This window comes from Mustela erminea, chromosome 5 (assembly GCF_009829155.1).
Source record: "Mustela erminea isolate mMusErm1 chromosome 5, mMusErm1.Pri, whole genome shotgun sequence".
NCBI lineage: Eukaryota > Metazoa > Chordata > Mammalia > Carnivora > Mustelidae > Mustela > Mustela erminea.
Window position 1 is genome coordinate 26576281 of NC_045618.1, and position 19738 is coordinate 26596018.

Sequence of the window (19738 nt, forward strand, 5' to 3'; positions counted from 1 at the left end):
TAAAGCTCAATAGGGAAATACATCTGTAGAATGTAGGATAGCTCCTTTTAAATGTGTTTATCACAAGTAGCTAAGTATGACTCATAAGAATTTAATTAACTTTATTGGCTTTCTATAAAATTGCATATAGAGCTTGACAAACAAATGTGATGAAATCTCAAGCAGAGCTTTTGTGACTTCCCTTGCTTGACATTAAAGTGAAAAGACAAAAATGAAATAAGAGATGAACACACTTTACAGTTCATTTTAGGCAGAGAAAAAGACAAGGTAGAAAGCAAAATTACACTGATCTACACTGGGCAAAAATATTCTTTTGCAGAGATTAGTTTAATTAGTTGAATCCTAATTTAAAATAACATTTCCCCCCAAATCATTATATATGTTGATAACACATATTTTTAATGCCTAACAAGTAGATGGCTAATGTCTGTGAATGTCTGGTAAACGTGCCTGTAGATTTATTAGGACTGCTATTCTCTATTTATTTAATTACTTTGAAAATTATGGAACCATTCAAATAGTCTATTTCTTTGTGAGTCAGTTTGGTATATATGTATATAATTTTCCTAGTAATTTGTCCACTTCACTATTTACCAGTGTTCTCAGTGAACCCAATTTAGCTATGTAGACCCTTCCAATGCTCTAATATGTTATTAATTCATCTATTTACTTTATAACTTTAATGGTTGTTTCTCATTATTTTAGACATCCTATATTTTGCTTTTTTTCTAGTTCTTTATGCAATTTGACAACATCTTATTTCTTCACTAAATTTTTAATGTCATCTTCCATTTATTTAAATTTCCCAAACTTTCTGATATCTTTGTGGGAGCAACTTGCAGACTTTGTTGTTTTGTTTTACTCAGTTACATGGTAATTAGTTTACTTTTCTGTCCAATATGTAATTTTTCATTTGAGTTCATGTTTCTTGTAATTTTTTTTCTGTAGGATTTCTTTGGGGCTTACATTTAAAACGGGTTTTTCTAAGGAGGTTTTGCTCTGGCTCTGGTGTCTCTATAACTTTAAAGTTTAAATCTGGATTCCTAGGCTACAGAGTTGGTATGAATTCTAGCTACATATCTGTGATTTCAGGTTGTGATTTTACATTCCTGGAAGGAATTTTTTCTTTTCTATTGTTCCCAGAGCCAAGTCAGGACAGGGAATCTACTTTTAGGGAGAGTTTCTCCTGAGTCCACAAGCTGAGGAACCCAGTGTCCATCAATAGATGCGTGATAAGCAACCAGTGTCTATCAACAGATGCATGGATAAACAAAAAGTGAGAGAAAGGATAAAAGATCATGATCCTACCATATATTGTCTATATGAGACACAATTTAGATTCAAAGACAAATCATTTAGAAGTGAAATTATGAAATAAGATATATAATGCAAGTAGTGACCAAAAGAGAGTTGGATTAGTTATATTAGTATAAAATAAAATATATTAAAGAAAATTGTTATTAAAGACAAAGAAGCACATTTAATAATAATAAAATGTATCAGCACATCAAGAAATACACAGTAATAATAAACAGGCATAATGTTCTAATAATGCAACATTAAAATACATAAAGTAAAATTAAAATTTAAGTAAAAATTGACCTATCTGGAGGGAAAAACAGACGACTCAGCAATAATAGTTAGATATTTTAATAACCCACTTTCAAAAATGGAAAGAAAAAACTGTAAATAGGAGGTCTACCAGGGAAACAGAAGACCTGAATAGTACTTCAAAGCAACCAGATCTAGTAGATATATATAGAGTAGTCCACTGAACAACAACAGAATATACGTTGTTCTTAAGTGCACAGGAGGCTTTGTGCAAAATAAGCCTTATAGCAGTAATGAAGTAAGTCAATAAATTTCAATGGATTAAGATTACAGGATACAAGAGCAATATACAAACAACATTTGTATTTCTATAAATTATAAAATGAAACCTTGAATAGGAAAGTAAGAAACCAATTAATTTACTAAAGTATCAAAAAGAATATAATACTTAAGAGTGAATTTAGCAAAATAAGTGCAAGAGTTGTATGTTGATAACTTCAGAAATGTTGAAAGAAAGGAAGGAAAATCTAAACAAATGTAAAGGCATGCTATGTTCATGAACTGAGACTTAATGTTTTTAAGGTGGTAATGCTTTTCAAAATAATCTATAGATTCAGTGCAATACTTATCAAAACCTCAGCTGGCCCTTTTCCTCCGAAATTGACAAATTGATTCTAAAATTTATGGGGTAATTAAATAAATCTAGAATAGCCAAAAAAATCTTGAAAGAAGAACAGATTTAGAGAGCTCACACTTCTGATTTCAAAACTTACTACTAAGGTACAATAACGAAGACAGTGTGGTCTGGTGCTGCTATAAAGATAGATATACAGATATACTCAAATCCCATCAACTGATGAACAGATAAAATTTGATATGCTCATACAACAGAATATATCTTCCCCTTAAGTAGTTTGGTAAAAGAAACAAATCTTCCATGCAGAAGGATTCCTAATAATTTATATAGATATTCCACCCTCATGGAGGTAGAACATAACTCCTTACCTCTTAAGTCAAGGATGAGCATAGTGACTTCCTTCCAAGAAATTTATCATAGAAAGGGATAAAATGAGCCATTTTATAGTGGAGAAAACTGACAAACACTATTTCAGCCAGGTGATTAAGGTCAATGTGAACAGATATAAATCGTATTGATAGTAGGTACCCTTGATATGATGTGATGATAATGGCACTTCCTCCTGTGGTCTCCCTTCTAAAAACCCATAACCTCATATAATCATAAGAAAAACAACATACAAATATATATATATATATTTTTTTACTGGTAAACAGAAAAATCTTTTTTTTTAATATTCTTTTTTTTAAATTTTTTATTTTTTATAAACATATATTTTTATCCCCAGGTGTACAGGTCTGTGAATCACCAGGTTTACACACTTCACAGCACTCACCAAAGCACACACGCTCCCCAATGTCCATAATCCCAACCCCTTCACCTAACCCCCCTCCCCCTAGCAACCCTCAGTTTGTTTTGTGAGATTAAGAGTCACTTATGGTTTGTCTCCCTCCCAATTCCATCTTGTTTCATTGATTCTTCTTCTACCCACTTAAGCCCCCATGTTGCATCACCACTTCCTCATACCAGGGAGATCATATGATAGTTGTCTTTCTCTGCTTGACTTATTTCGCTAAGCATGATACGCTCTAGTTCCATCCATGTTGTCGCAAAAGGCAAGATTTCATTTCTTTTGATGGCTGCATAGAATTCCATTGTGTATATATACCACATCTTCTTAATCCATTCATCTGTTGATGGACATCTAGGTTCTTTCCATCGTTTGGCTATTGTGGACATTGCTGCTATAAAAATTCAGGTGCACGTGCCCCTTCGGATCACTACATTTGTATCTTTAGGGTAAATACCCAGTAGTACAATTGCTGGGTCATAGGGCAGTTCTATTTTCAACATTTTGAGGAACCTCCAGGCTGTTTTCCAGAGTGGCTGCATCAGCTTGCATTCCCACCAACAGTGTAGGAGGGTTCCCCTTTCTCCACATCCTCGCCAGCATCTGTCATTTCCTGACTTGTTGATTTTAGCCATTCTGACTGGTGTGAGGTGATATCTCATTGTGGTTTTGATTTGTATTTCCCTGATGCCGAGTGATATGGAACACTTTTTCATGTGTCTGTTGGCCATCTGGATGTCTTCTTTGCAGAAATGTCTGTTCATGTCCTCTGCCCATTTCTTGATTGGATTATTTGTTCTTTGGGTGTTGAGTTTGCTAAGTTCTTTATAGATTTTGGACACAAGTCCTTTATCTGATATGTCATTTGCAAATATCTTCTCCCATTCTGTCAGTTGTCTTTTGATTTTGTTAACTGTTTCCTTTGCTGTGCAAAAGCTTTTGATCTTGATGAAATCCCAATAGTTCATTTTTGCCCTTGCTTCCCTTGCCTTTGGCGATGTTCCTAGGAAGATGTTGCTGCGGCTGAGGTCAAAGAGGTTGTTGCCTGTGTTCTCCTCAAGGATTTTGATGGATTCCTTTCGCACATTGAGGTCCTTCATCCATTTTGAGTCTATTTTCGTGTGTGGTGTAAGGAAATGGTCCAATTTCATTTTTCTGCATGTGGCTGTCCAATTATCCCAGCACCATTTATTGAAGAGGCTGTCTTTTTTCCATTGGATATTCTTTCCTGCTTTGTCGAAGATTAGTTGACCATAGAGTTGAGGGTCTATTTCTGGGCTCTCTATTCTGTTCCATTGATCTATGTGTCTGTTTTTGTGCCAGTACCATGCTGTCTTGATGATGACAGCTTTGTAATAGAGCTTGAAGTCCGGAATTGTGATGCCACCAACGTTGGCTTTCTTTTTCAATATCCCTTTGGCTATTCGAGGTCTTTTCTGGTTCCATATAAATTTTAGAATTATTTGTTCCATTTCTTTGAAAAAGATGGATGGTACTTTGATAGGAATTGCATTAAATGTGTAGATTGCTTTAGGTAGCATAGACATTTTCACAATATTTATTCTTCCAATCCAGGAGCATGGAACATTTTTCCATTTCTTTGTGTCTTCCTCAATTTCTCTCATGAGTACTTTATAGTTTTCTGAGTATAGATTCTGTACCTCTTTGGTTAGGTTTATTCCTAGGTATCTTATGGTTTTGGGTGCAATTGTAAATGGGATTGACTCCTTAATTTCTCTTTCTTCTGTCTTGTTGTTGGTGTAGAGAAATGCAACTGATTTCTGGCATTGATTTTATATCCTGACACTTTACTGAATTCCTGTACAAGTTCTAGCAGTTTTGGAGTGGAGTCTTTTGGGTTTTCCACATATAGTATCATATCATCTGCGAAGAGTGATAATTTGACTTCCTCTTTGCCAATTTGGATGCCTTTAATTTCCTTTTGTTGTCTGATTGCTGAGACTAGGACCTCTAGTACTATGTTGAATAGCAGTGGTGATAATGGACATCCCTGCCGTGTTCCTGACCTTAGCGGAAAAGCTTTCAGTTTTTCTCCATTGAGAATGATATTTGCGGTGGGTTTTTCATAGATGGCTTTGATGATATTGAGGTATGTGCCCTCTATCCCTACACTTTGAAGAGTTTTGATCAGGAAAGATGCTGTACTTTGTCAAATGCTTTTTCAGCATCTATTGAGAGTATCATATGGTTCTTGTTCTTTCTTTTATTGATGTGTTGTATCACATTGACTGATTTGCGGATGTTGGACCAACCTTGCAGCCCTGGAATAAATCCCACTTGGTCGTGGTGAATAATCCTTTTAATGTACTGTTGAATCCTATTGGCCAGTATTTTGGTGAGAATTTTTGCATCTGTGTTCATCAAGGATATTGGTCTATAGCTCTCTTTTTTGATGGGATCCTTGTCTGGTTTTGGGATCAAGGTGATGCTGGCCTCATAAAAAGAGTTTGGAAGTTTTCCTTCCATTTCTATTTTTTGGAACACTTTCAGGAGAATAGGAATTAGTTCTTCTTTAAATGTTTGGTAGAATTCCCCCGGGAAGCCGTCTGGCCCTGGGCTTTTGTTTGGAGATTTTTAATGAATGTTTCAATCTCCTTATGGTTATGGGTCTGTTCAGGCTTTCTATTTCTTCCTGGTTCAGTTGTGGTAGTTTATATGTTTCTAGGAATGCATCCATTTCTTCCAGATTGTCAAATTTGTTGGCGTAGAGTTGCTCATAGTATGTGCTTATAATAGTTTGTATTTCTTTGGTGTTCGTTGTGATCTCTCCTCTTTCATTCATGATTTTATTTATTTGGGTCCTTTCTCTTTTCTTTTTGATAAGTCGGGCCAGGGGTTTATCAATTTTATTAATTCTTTCAAAGAACCAGCTCCTAGTTTCGTTGATTTGTTCTATTGTTTTTTTGGTTTCTATTTCATTAATTTCTGCTCTGATCTTTATGATTTCTCTTCTCCTGCTGGGCTTAGGGTTTCTTTCTTGTTCTTTCTCCAGCTCCTTTAGGTGTAGGTTTAGGTTGTGTATTTGAGACCTTTCTTGTTTCTTTAGAAAGGCTTGTACCGCTATATGTTTTCCTCTCAGGACTGCCTTTGTTGTGTCCCACAGATTTTGAACCGTTGTATTTTCATTATCATTTGTTTCCATGATTTTTTTTTCAATTCTTCTTTAATTTCCCGGTTGACCCATTCATTCTTTAGAAGGATGCTGTTTAGTCTCCGTGTATTTGGGTTCTTTCCAAATTTCCTTTTGTGGTTGAGTTCTAGCTTTAGAGCATTGTGGTCTGAAAATATGCAGGGAATGATCCCAATCTTTTGATACCGGTTGAGTCCTGATTTAGGACCGAGGATGTGATCTATTCTGGAGAATGTTCCATGTGCACTAGAGAAGAATGTGTATTCTTTTGCTTTGGGATGAAATGTTCTGAATATATCTGTGATGTCCATCTGGTCCAGTGTGTCGTTTAAGGCCTTTATTTCCTTGCTGATCTTTTGTTTGGATGATCTGTCCATTTAGTGAGAGGAGTGTTAAAGTCCCCTACTATTATTGTATTATTGTTGATGTGTTTCTTTGATTTTGTTATTAATTGGTTTATATAGTTGGCTGCTCCCACGTTGGGGGCATAGATATTTAAAATTGTTAGATCTTCTTTTTGGACAGACCCTTTGAGTATGATATAGTGTCCTTCCTCATCTCTTATTATAGTCTTTGGCTTAAAATCTAATTGATCTGATATAAGGATTGCCACTCCTGCTTTCTTCTGATGTCCATTAGCATGGTAAATTCTTTTCCACCCCCTCACTTTAAATCTGGAGGTGTCTTCGGGCTTAAAATGAGTTTCTTGGAGGCAACATATTGATGGGTTTTGTTTTTTTATCCATTCTGATACCCTGTGTCTTTTGACAGGGGCATTTCGCCCATTAACATTCAGGGTAACTATTGAGAGATATGAATTTAGTGCCATTGTATTGCCTGTAAGGTGACTGTTACTGTATATGGTCTCTGTTCCTTACTGATCTACCACTTGTAGGCTCTCTTTGCTTAGAGGACCCCTTTCAATATTTCCTGTAGAGCTGGTTTGGTGTTTGCAAATTCTTTCAGTTTTTGCTTGTCCTGGAAGCTTTTAATCTCTCCTTTTATTTTCAATGATAGCCTACCTGGATATAGTAGTCTTGGCTGCATGTTTTTCTCGTTTAGTGCTCTGAAAATATCATGCCAGCTCTTTCTGGCCTGCCAGGTCTCTGGATAAGTCAGCTGCCAATCTAATATTTTTACCATTGTATGTTACAGACTTCTTTTCCTGGGCTGCTTTCAGGATTTTCTCTTTGTCACTGAGACTTGTGAATTTTACTATTAGGTGACGGGTGTGGGCCTATTCTTATTGATTTTGAGGGGCGTTCTCTGAACCTCCTGAATTTTGATGCTCGTTCCCTTTGCCATATTGGGGAAATTCTCCCCAATAATTCTCTCCAGTATACCTTCTGCTCCCCTCTCTCTTTCTTCTCTTCTGGAATCCCAATTATTCTAATATTGTTTCGTCTTATGGTGTCACTTATCTCTCGAATTCTCACCTCATGGTCCAGTTGCTGTTTGTCCCTCTTTTGCTCAGCTTCTTTATTCTCTGTCATTCGGTCTTCTATATCACTAATTCTTTCTTTTGCCTCATTTATCCTAGCAGTGAGAGCCTCCATTTTTTATTGCACCTCATTAATAGCTTTTTTTATTTCAACTTGGTTAGATTTTAGTTCTTTTATTTCTCCAGAAAGGGCTTTTATATCTCCCGAGAGGGTTTCTCTAATATCTTCCATGCCTTTTTCGATCCCGGCTAGAACCTTGAGAATTGTCATTCTGAACTCTAGATCTGACATATTACCAATGTCTGTATTGATTAGGTCCCTAGCCTTCGGTACTGCCTCTTGTTCTTTTTTGTGTTGAATTTTTCCGTCTTGTCATTTTGTCCAGATAAGAGTATATGAAGGAGCAAGTAAAATACTAAAAGGGTGGCAACAACCCCAGGAAAATATGCTTTAACCGAATCATCCCAAATCGTGATGGGGGGAGAAAGGGGATAAAAAGAGGTTCAAAAAGGAAGAAAGAAAAAAAAAAAAAGAAAAGAATTTAAAAAAAGAAAACAAATAAAGAAAAATATAAAAAAGAAAAAATATATATATTAGATAAACTAGTTAAAAAACGTTAAAAAAGAAAAGGGTAAAAGTTTAAAAAAAAAATTGTACCAGAAGGCGAGGAAAAAAAAAATAGAAAAAAGTAAATTAACTGCAGGACTAAAGAAAATCACAGGGAGAAAGCCATGAGTTCCATGCTTTGCTTTCTCCTCCTCTGGAATTCTGCTGCTCTCCTTGGTATTGAAACCACACTCCTTGGTAGGTGAACTTGGTCTTGGCTGGATTTCTTGTTGATCTTCTGGGGGAGAGGCCTTGTGTAGTGATTCTCAAGTGTCTTTGCCCCAGGCGGAATTGCACCGCCCTTACCAGGGGCTGGGCTGAGTAATCTGCTCAGGTTTGCTTTTGGGAGCTTTTGTTCCCTGAGCGCTTTCCGTAGAGTTCCGGAGGATGGGAATACAAATGGCGGCCTCCTGGTCTCCGGCCCGGAGGAGCCGAGAGCCCGGGGCCCCACTCCTCATTGCTCCCTCAGAGAACACCGCCCAGTTACTCCCGTCTGCCTGACTCTGGCCGCACTCCAAGCTCACCGAGCCTGTGGCTGGTTCAAGGTAACACCGAGCTGTGAGCTTACTGTCGGCTCTGTCTCTGTAGCCGGCTTTTCCGTTCCAATACCCGCAAGTGCTGCGACACTCAGACACCCCCGATCCTTCTGTGACCCTGCGGGACCTGAGGCCACACTGACCTCTCATGGGCTTCGTCCCGATTTAGCTTCTGGAGTGATGTCCCTCAGCAGAACAGAGTTTTAAAAGTCCTGATTTTGTGCTCCGTTGCTCCGCCACTTGCTGGGAGCCGGCCCCTCCCCCCGGGGTCTATCTTCCCGTCGCTTTGGATTCACGTCTCCGCCAGTCCTACCTTTCAGAAAGTGGTTGTTTTTCTGTTTCCAGAATTGCTGTTCTTCTTCTCTTCGATCTGCTGATGGATTTGCAGGTGTTTGCAATCTTTAGATAAGCTATCTAGCTGAACTCCTGCTAGCTGAAGTAGTCTCAGCCTGCTACTTCCCCGCCATCTTGACTCCTCCTCAAACACCATACAAATCTTAATTGACATACATTCTACAAAATCTTGAATAGTACTGTTCAGAAATGCCAATGCCATTGAGAACAAGGAATGTCTGTGGAACCATCATAGCCAAGGTGGTATCTTGGATGACATCCCAGAATAGAAAAAGAGCATTAGGGGCAAATTGATGAAATCTGAAAAAAGAAGACTGGACAATAGTGTACCAATGTTGACTCATTAATTGTGGCAAATGTACCTATTAGTGTAAGATATTAATAATAGGGGAAACTAGGTGTAGTGTGTTGGGAACTACCTGTAAGATCCTTATGATTTTTTTTTTCCATAAGTTTAAACCTATTTTAAATTTCAGCAAAGGAAACAGTAGACAAAACCAAAAGACAATCTATAGGATGCGAGAAGATATTTGCAAATGTCTTATCAGATAAAACTCTAATATCCAAAATCTATTTTTTTAAAAAAACAACTTATTACACTGTTGGTGGGAATGCAATCTGGTACCGCCACTTTATAAAACAGTATGGAGTTTCCTCAAGAAGTTAAAAATAGAGCTACCTTATGACCCAGCAATTGTACTCCTGGGTGTTTACCTCAGAGATATAGATATAGTGAAAAGAAGGCCATATGCACCCAAAGTTCATAACAGCAATGTCCACTATAGCCAAACTGTGGAAGGAGTCAAGATGCTTTTCAACAGATGAATGGATAAAGAAGATGTGATTCATATATACAATGGAATATTACTCAGCCATGAGAAAGGACAAATACCCACGATTCACATTAACATGGATGGAACTGAAGGAGATTATGCTTAGTGAAATAAGTCAAGCAGAGAAAGACAATTATCATATGGTTTCACCCACATGTGGAACATAAGGAACAGCATGGAAGACATGAGGAGAATGTAGGGAAAACTGAAGGGGGGGCATCAGAAGGAGAGAGGAACCATGACAGCATGAGAGACTGGACTCCAGGAAACAATCTGAGGGTTTCAGAGGGTATGGGGTAGGGGGATGGGTTAGCTCAGTGATGGATATTAAGGAGGGAATTTGTTGTAATGAGTGCTGTGTATTACATGCAAATAAAGAATCATGGAGCACTACATCAAAAACAAATGATGTACTGTATGGTGACTAACATAACATAATAAAAAATATTTATAATCTTAAAAAAAAACTTAACAAACTTAACACCCCCCAAATCTTTACTTCATAAAGATAGAAATATGAGTAATCATACTGAGGTGGCATTATAGGCCCAATTCCTAAATATAATTGGTCCAAATTGCTGATAAATTAATATTTTATGGGCTTAAGTGAAATAATAAAGTGAAAAATGACAAATAAAGATCCTATGCCTCTTCCTTCACTTCAGTGAAACAAACTTCTGAATTATTAGAAATTTCTGGAAACCCTGGGCCAGAAGTTCCAGCTTAGAGATCTCAGTGACAAACACTCTTTTACAATGGTTCTTACATATTTTGGGGTTACATTCCACTTTGAGATTCTGGACAAAACTATGGTCCTTTATTCATACACTTAGAAAATTTAATAGAATATTTTGAATCTATCAGCTACATAATTTGTAGTTCAGAGTTTAAAAACTCCTCATCTAGTCCCTCTTGCTCATGTGTAGATGAGGAAACAGAAACAGATGCTGTCACTGTCCAAGGTTAAGGGATTAGAAATGGGATCCTCTGACTTCTGGAAAGTGCTTCTTCCATGGTATTAAACCAATTACTATTTAGTCTGCCTCAAAAATGTCCTTGAACTTGTTCACTGTTAACTGTTTCTACCTGTTGGGGTTTCCACTCCCACTCTTGTATTTCAAGTTCATTATATACATATATCCTGGCATTGGCTTACTAAAATATATATATATAAATCCTGTACTTCTAACTGTTCAAAAGTTCTTACCCCTGGTGATAGTATCAAGCTTGAATGCTTTACCATAACCTACAAGATTCCTTCTTCCCTCTCTAACTTCACTTCATTCTGTCTTGAAAGTTCATGCTTTACCATTCCATTTATGGATTTTGTCTCTTTTTCATTCAAAATATAGCTCTATACAACACTAATCTATCTCCTTTATATTTTCATTTTAAACTAAAGTCATCCTCAATAACTTGTGTATAGACAATTCAAACACAAAGATCTAGTGTCTATGGATTTTACTCATAGAGTTTTAATTGCATTTAATTGCAAACCAAAAATAGCTTATTCTACAGTTTTTAGTTACATGATTTAATAATTTAATAATTTCACCTGCAGAACAACACATATGAAAGGAGTCAAATATAGCCATTGTGAGTAGAACGGAGGTCTCTAAAGAGGATCATAATCATCATGACAATAGGATTATCCTCCATATTCCTTCATGGTTACTTAATGAGGAGGGATGTTTGCTAGCTCTTCTAGCTTTCCATGAGCCCCTCATTCAAGAGTAGCTATGTGCTTGATGAGAAATGGCATCTGGTGGCCAATGGCAGTTGTGCTTCACTTTACTCAATTTCATGAGAAGTTTCTGTGAAGGAAGGAGGATACACTAACCTGTTGTGTTTTTCTTAGGAATTTGGTTATCTACTCAATAACAGTACCTCACATGTATAAATTTCAAGTCCACCCCTCCATTTTCTGTGACCTTCTGATTGTTGATATGTTCAGCTTCCTTCTGATGTTGAAATCTGATACCTCTTTCCATATCTCTTTTAATATCTGAAACTGTTATGCTATCATATCTAGAAGGATATTGCTTTCTATTCCTGATCTTGAATTATTTTTAAATTGTTCTTATAAGATATAATGAAAGATACATATATAGTTATAGATATGATATGTCTTATCTTGTAAGATAAATTGAAAATATATATTAGTGTCCCAGAGATAGTTATCTTTGATCATCCTTTAATTATTTTCCCTGTTGTAGTCTGATATGTCAGAAATTTCTGTTTCTGTTTTTCCTTATCTAGTGCTCCTAACTCCAAGAAACTCATATTCTATACAGATGCCAAGATTTACTCTTAGCCCTTCTTCACTCTGTGCCATGCTCTCCTATTCTATAGGGTAGGGGTTGCAAATGCAATGAACACTCACACACACTCTCACAAAACAAAACAAAACAAAACCAACACAAAACAGAGCCACATCAAGAATTTCAGTGAATGACTCTGGTTACCGTATGTATTTTTTTCCCTCATAAGTATACAGCAAGAAACATGACTACATGCTTGACAAATAAATAGCAGCTGACATTTAATTTCAGGCTCCAGTGTACAACAGGTCATGGTGGAGATTATGGCAAAGTACATAAATTGCCTGTGAGAGAACCACTTTCAGTGTTTGCCAGATTTTACTTTGATGGAACACAGGAAAGATTTGCTAGGTGTTTTTATTTCTCAAGGAGGAGATTTTAATTTTTATATGAAGGCTTCCAATATTTTTAAGTCAACAACAAATTCATTTAAGATTAAAGGTATAATTAAAACATTTTGTAGGTTAAAACTTTACTGACCAAATAAAATATATCCATGAGCTGTATAAGCAACAGCACAGTGTCTGTATTAGCTTTTTCCTCTGTTTTACATTTCTTTTAAACTGTGTAACTGTTCCCTCTGAGTAGCATTGTGGTCTCTTTATTTTTCGAAGTGTTTATTTTCAATTAACACTCCTTGATCTTCTTTTATCATACTAAGAGAAATAAATGCAAACCAAAGATATAATTATACATTTTTAGGAGTCACATCATTTTTTAAAGTGGGCTTCATGTTCGTTAGGGAACCCAATGTGGGGCTTGAAATCATGACCCTGAGATTAAGACCTAAGTTGAGATCAATAGTTGGGCACTTAACTATCTGAGCAACTCAGGCACCCCTCTTGAACTCACATTTTAAAAAGTTAAAACAAACATGAAATTAAATTAAATAATATTTTACTTAACAAAATTTATCAAAATATCATTATTTAAACATGCAATAAATATGAAAATAATTAGTGAGATGCTTTAATAAATTAGTATGGGACAGTTTCATAGTGTCTTCAATATCCAATGTGTATTTTATGTTAACCTCGCTTTTTAGTTTGGAGTAGTCACATTTCAATTACTTAATAGTTTACCTACAGCTCATGGCCAACTGTTGTTGGAAACCACAGTCTTAGACTCTCCCAGAGGTTTTCAAACCAGCTATTCATCTCCTTTAAATCTGTGTGATTTACTTAAAATCATAATGTTCTTGATTCCTCTTTCCTATGTTGCTCCCTGTTTGTGTCATTTACCTAAATACCTAGGTGTAGTCTGAAAGCTGAAAGACATTAATACAAAAAAAAAAAAAAGACATTAATACACCTAAATACCTAGGTGTAGTCTGAAAGCTATAAGAAATAAATTGAAGAAAACACAAATAAATGGAAAAATACTCGACGCTTATGCATTGAAAGAATCAATATCGTTAAAATGTCCACACTAGTCAAAGCAATAAGATACAGTGCAGTCTCTACCAAAATTCCAATAGCTTTTGGAAAAAACAGACACAAATCAATGGAACAGAATAGAAAGTCCATAAATAGACCCATGCATATATGCTCAATTGATTAATGACAGAGGAACCAAGAATATACAATGGAAAAGACAGTCTCTTCAATAAATGGTGCTGGGAAAACATGAAAAAAAAAAAAAAGAAAAGAAAAGCAGTTGACCACTATTTTACATGTACAAAAAAATTAACTCAAAAAGGATTAAAGAGGGGTGCCTGGGTGTCTCAGTGGGTTAAGCATCTGCCTTCAGCTCAGGTCATAGTCTCAGGGTCCTGGGGTTGAACCCACATTGGAATCTCCGCTCGACAGGGATCCTGCTTCCCCCTTCTCTCTTTCTGCCTGCCTCTATACCTCCTTGTGATCTCTGTCAAATAAATAAATACAAAAATATTTTTTTAAAAAGGATTAAAGATTTAAATGTAAGACCTCAAACCATAAAACTCTTAGAAGAAAACACAAGATGTAAGTTCCTTGACATAGGTCTCAGTAATGATATTTATAATCTGATACCAAAACCCAAACTAAATAAATAATAAATAAATAAATAAATAAATATCTGGGGGATGCATGATACTAAAAGGCTTTTGCACAGCAAAGGAAACAAGAAAAAAAAAAGAAGAAGAAGAAGAAGAAGAAAGAAAGAAAAGGCAACCTATTGAATGTGATAAAATATTTGTGAATCATATATATGGTAAAGGACTAATATCCAAAACATATAAAGAACACATACAATTCAATAGCAAAAAAAAAAAAAAAAGACAATTTGATTTAAAAGTTCCTTTAGTAATGCATGCCTTCTATTTTCCTTTTAATACATACCTGCCATGACGTGATAGGAAAAAACAAAAACAAAAACAAAAACAAAAAAAAAGACAAAGGGTAATGGAAACCAGTTTCAGCTGATCAAAAATTCCACAGTTCTGTGGCTATGAAGCTAAAATCATTGCTACTGAATTTGATTGAGACTGTGGTTCACTGTGTTCCAATTCCTTCATGGCTATAGGGTCCCTGAGGAATATTAACTTGGAAAAAGAATCTAAAGACATCAATGAGGTTCATGCTCCAAGTTAGGTCTCAGAACCTAGAGGGAGGTTACCATCTGCATCTCATGGTCAGTGGAATTGTATCCTTTCAAGACAGGAAGGCAGGCTGGTCAGGACTGGAAGATTTCACTTAGCCTTATCACTATCAGGTTCCAGCAACATCTGATTGGCTGTGCAGAGGTACATACAAACCAGAAAGACTTATTTTTAGGAGTCACTAATACCTTATTACTATGTGTGCAGCAGCCAGAATACAGCCAAATGTATTTTATTCTTAGCCTTTGTTGATGTGACCTGGAGAGGGAACTAAGTACTCTTGGTTCATCCAAATGCTTTCATGACTGGTGTGTGTGTCTTAAAATAAGCTGAGTCAAATTTGCTTGTTTCCTGAATGCTGCCCAAATGCATTAATGAGTTGGGCCTTCTGCCAGGTAGAGCATCCTGGCAGGTGCGGCTGTCTCCCTCCCATCCCTTTTGCTTTGGAGGAAAGGAATCACACAGCTCTTTGAAAGTTATTTTCCTTTGTTGGGAGGAGTTAATTACCAAATAGCAGATGGTGTGAAATGCCAGCAGTCATCCTATGTCCTCTGAAGAAAATGCTCAGGTGTGAGACTTCTAAAAGGAAACCCATCTTCCATGGGGAGAGTGGTGGTTAATTTTACCTGTCAATTTGGCCATGCTACGTGTTGCTTGGAAAACTGGTAAAACATTATTCCTGGGTGTGTCTGTGAGGGTGTCTTCAGAAGAGAGATTAGCATTTAACTAGTAGACTAAAATAGATTACCCTCTTCAGTGTTGGTACCCTCATCCAGTCCACTGAAAGTCCAAATACAACAGCAAGGCAGAGGATTATGAAACTTGCACTCATTACTCATTGCTGTCTTCTCCTGCCCTCAGGCATTGCTTCTACTGGTTCTGAGGCCTCCAGACTCAGACTGGGACTTACATGATTAGCTCCCAATTGTCAGGTCTATGGACTCAGTCTTACATAGGCATACCTCATTTTATTTCCCTTCACTCATTGTGCTTCACAGATATTGTGTCTTTTTTTACACAAATTGAAAGTTTGTGGCAACCCTATGTTGAACAAGTCTATTCATGCTATGTTTTCCCAAATTATTTGTTCATTGCATGTCTCTGTGAATATTTTGGAAATTCTCACAATATTTCAACCTCTTTCATATTATTATATTTGTTATGGTGCTCTGTGCTCTATGATTATGATTCCCTGGAAGCTCAGATGATGGTAGTCTTTGTTAATAATATAGTATTTTATACTATATATAATTATAGTTTATATAGTTATAACTATATAGTTTATATAGTTAATAATATAGTATTTTAAATTAAGGTATGTAAATTGGTTTTTTTTTGGACATACTATCATTGCACACTTCATAAAGTGCAGTTAGAATGAATGCTGGGAAACCAAAAACCACATTTGACTAGATTTATTGTAATGCTTCCTTTATTGTGTGATCTGGAACTGAACCTACAATTTCTCCAAGGTATCCTTACATCACCAGCTCTTTTGAGTCTTCAGCTTATAGATGACAGATCATAGGACCTCTTGGCCTCTATAACCGCATGAGCCAATTCCTCTAATAAGTCTTCTCTTATGCTTATGCCCATCTATATCTGTTTATCCTGTTGGTTCAGTTCTTTGAAGAACCCTGACTGATACTGAGAGGAAGTTCCCACCCTCCCAAATACTAATATGTGGATTCCAGGGTCTCAAATGTTCCAGCATCTGCTTGAATCTACGTAATTTGGATGCAGTTAGAATGAACTCTGTGGCATGTCTGGGAGACAAAACTGAGTCCGCATCCTACACCTCTCGGTGAGAATCAAGACAGCACCATGGTAACCAGGTTTCCCATCAAGGACCACATCAGGCAACCTGTGTGGTGGGTGAGGTGGACATTGTCACATTCTCTCTACCTGTCCCATACTCCTCAAGGGGCTTACCCTACACTTGCCAGGCAGCTCAATTTCCCATGTATTCCTTGATCTCTGCCCTCTCCTGTTCTGTAGTGTCTCTACCTTCCCATGTAAACCTTGCAGGGGGGTGGTGGGAGGATGTCCATTGCAGGTGGTTATGACTGGTCATGCCTTCTACAATGACAGTGATGATATCCGCAACAGAAATAGCAGGGCTTTGGGATATCCTCCATGTAAATATTACCCTCAATGTGGTGGAAACTCATTAAAAGTGGTAAACTACTGCTACACATGATTATCATGGCTTCACTGTCCAGTCTTGAAGATGGGTTATTTTATTCTAGCTTTAGGTAAAGTAAGATGTTCAGAGAGGTTAAGGACTTGATCATGGCAGAACAAAGAATGCTTCACTGCAAGAGGTGTTGTGAATTTGAAGGCTGTGCTCTTCTTCTTTTATTTTTTTCTTTTTTCCTCCTCTTCTTTTTTCTTCCATAATGACATTCTGCCACTTTCATTTTTTGAAATGATTTTATTGAGGCATGATTGACATGTAAAAAGCTGTACATATTTAATGTGTACAACTCAATAAGTTTGGGGGTAAATATATACCCATGAAATCATTACCACTATCAAGGCCATAAATATATCCATATGTCCCAAAGTTTCCTCCAGCTCCCTTTATTATTTTTCATTGTTTGATAATTTCACTTAATACAAGATCTACCCTCTTAGCAGATTTTATGGACGTAGTGAAGTATTGTTAGCTATAGGCACCATGCTCTAGAGTGGATCTCCAGAATTTATTTATCTTGCATAACTGAAACTTTGCACCCTTTGACCATTACTTCCCTAGTTCCTCCTCCCTTGAGACCCTGAAAGCCATCTTCCTACTCTCTGCTACATGTGTGACTATTTTATGTCCCGCACATAATTGAGATCCACACACATTTTGTATTTCTGTGTCTGGTTTATTTCATTTAGCATAATGCCCTCAAGATCCATCCATGTTGTTGTAAATGAAAGGATTTCTTGCTTTTTCAAGACTGTGTAACATTCCATTATGTGTGTGTGTGTATGTCTGTGTGTGTATATATGTATATATCACAACTACTTTATTCATCCATTTATGAACACTTAGATTGTTTCCAGTCTTAGCTGTTATGAATAATGTTAAAATAACATGGGTTTGAAGAGCTCTTTGAGATCTTGATTTCACTTCCTCTGAATACATGCTCAGAAGTGGGATTGCTGGATTGTAAGGTGGTTTTTCTTTTAATTTTCTGAGAAAACTCTGTACTGTTTTCCATAGTGGTAGAACTGGTTGACATTCCCACCAACAGAGCACAAGGGTTTCTTTTTCTCCACAGCCTAGCCTAATGCTATTTGTTATCTTTTTGATAATAGCCATTTTGATAGGTGTGAGGTAACATACCATTGTCACTTTGATTTGTATTTCTCTGATGATTAGTGATAGTGAACATTTTTCATGTACCTGTTGGCCAGCTATATGTCTTCTTTGAAAAACTGTCTATTCAGGTTCTTTGACCATTTTGTAATCACATTATTTTTCCCTACTGAGTTGTGTGATTTCTTTATATATTTTGGATATTAACCTCTTACCAGATATATGGTTTGCTAATATTTTCTCCCATTTTCTAGACTGCTTTCCATTTTGTTGATTGTGTTCTTTGCTTTACAGAAGTTCTTTGTTTCATGTAGTCCCACTATACCCAACCCTGTCACAGTGGATCGCTGGAGGTATCTTGCCTCTTTCCCAAATGACCTACAATAGGTGGAGGTAAGGAGAATGGTATGGTGGTAGGAAGGTCAAGGAAGTGCCAGAGAAGTTGATATTTCAGGATCCTGCAGATTCTATCATATAGCAGCAAGACCACTTCTCTTGACACCTAAAGGGTATGCAGAAAATGGTCTTGGGTGTGCCTGTATTCAAGTCTGGATCACACGGAGAAGAGTGTGTTTTGTGACTCTTGCACTGGAACGTACACAGAGGGTGTCTGCACATTCCAAACACGGCATGTCTGTAAAAAAACGAAGTCGAAGCATCGGAGGTCTAGAGTGAAATAGGAGTGAGCTCTCCTCCACTTTCACCACTTCTCACTGTATAGGTGTTTTCATATTGTCTAACCCTTCTGAACATGATATTCTCATCTATGAAAGCAGAATAATACATACATAAATTAAGTGACAGTATGTATACAATGAGAACCACTTCCCAGGGCTCCCCTAGAGGTCAGGAGGGAGTCATCTGATCCTCATTACTATGAAGAACCCTGTGGCAGTAGAATATTAGGTGCAGATTCTGTGAGGGAGGGTCTAAGGATATCAAGCAAAGCTTTCTAGTTTAGAATCCCAGCTCCCTGCTCACTCATTATAGAACATCAGGGAAATTCTTATATATCTTTCAACCCCTTTGTTTTTTTAGTTACTAAGTTTTTGTTTTGATACAGTGTTATGTTAATTTCAGGGATACGATATAGTGATTCAACAATTCCATATATTACCTAGTGGTTATCAGGATAAGGGTACTCCTTAATCCCCATCACCTGTTTAACCCACCCTTCCCTTCCATCTGCCGTCTGGTGATGATCAGTTTGTTTTCTATTGTTAGGGTCTATTTCTTTGTTTTTCTCTCTCTTTTTTTCCATTTGTTTTGTTTCTTAAATTCTACATATGAGTGAAATCACATGGTATTTGTCTTTCTCTGACTGATATATTTTGCTTAACATTATACTCTCTAGCTCCATCAATGCCATTACAAATGGAAAGATTTTATATACTACTCAAAGCAATCTACAGATTTAATGAAATCCCTATCAAAATTCCGATAGCATTTTTTACAGAACTGGAGCAAACAATCCTAAAATTTGTGTGGAACCATAAAAGACTCCAAACAGCCAAAGCAATTTTGAAAAAGAAAAATTTAACTGGAGGTATCACAATCCCAGATATCAAGATATACTACAAAGCTGTGATAATCAAAACAGTATGGTAATGGCACAAATAGATCAATAGA

The 19738-nt window shown here is 36.7% G+C and overlaps 1 protein-coding gene across 4 annotated transcripts in view; it reads left to right on the plus strand.

Moving 5' to 3' along the window:
• Positions 1-19738, plus strand: part of GABRG3 (gamma-aminobutyric acid type A receptor subunit gamma3) — a 668605-nt gene that overhangs the window by 343099 nt on the left and 305768 nt on the right. The gene's annotated exons all lie outside the window — the stretch shown is intronic.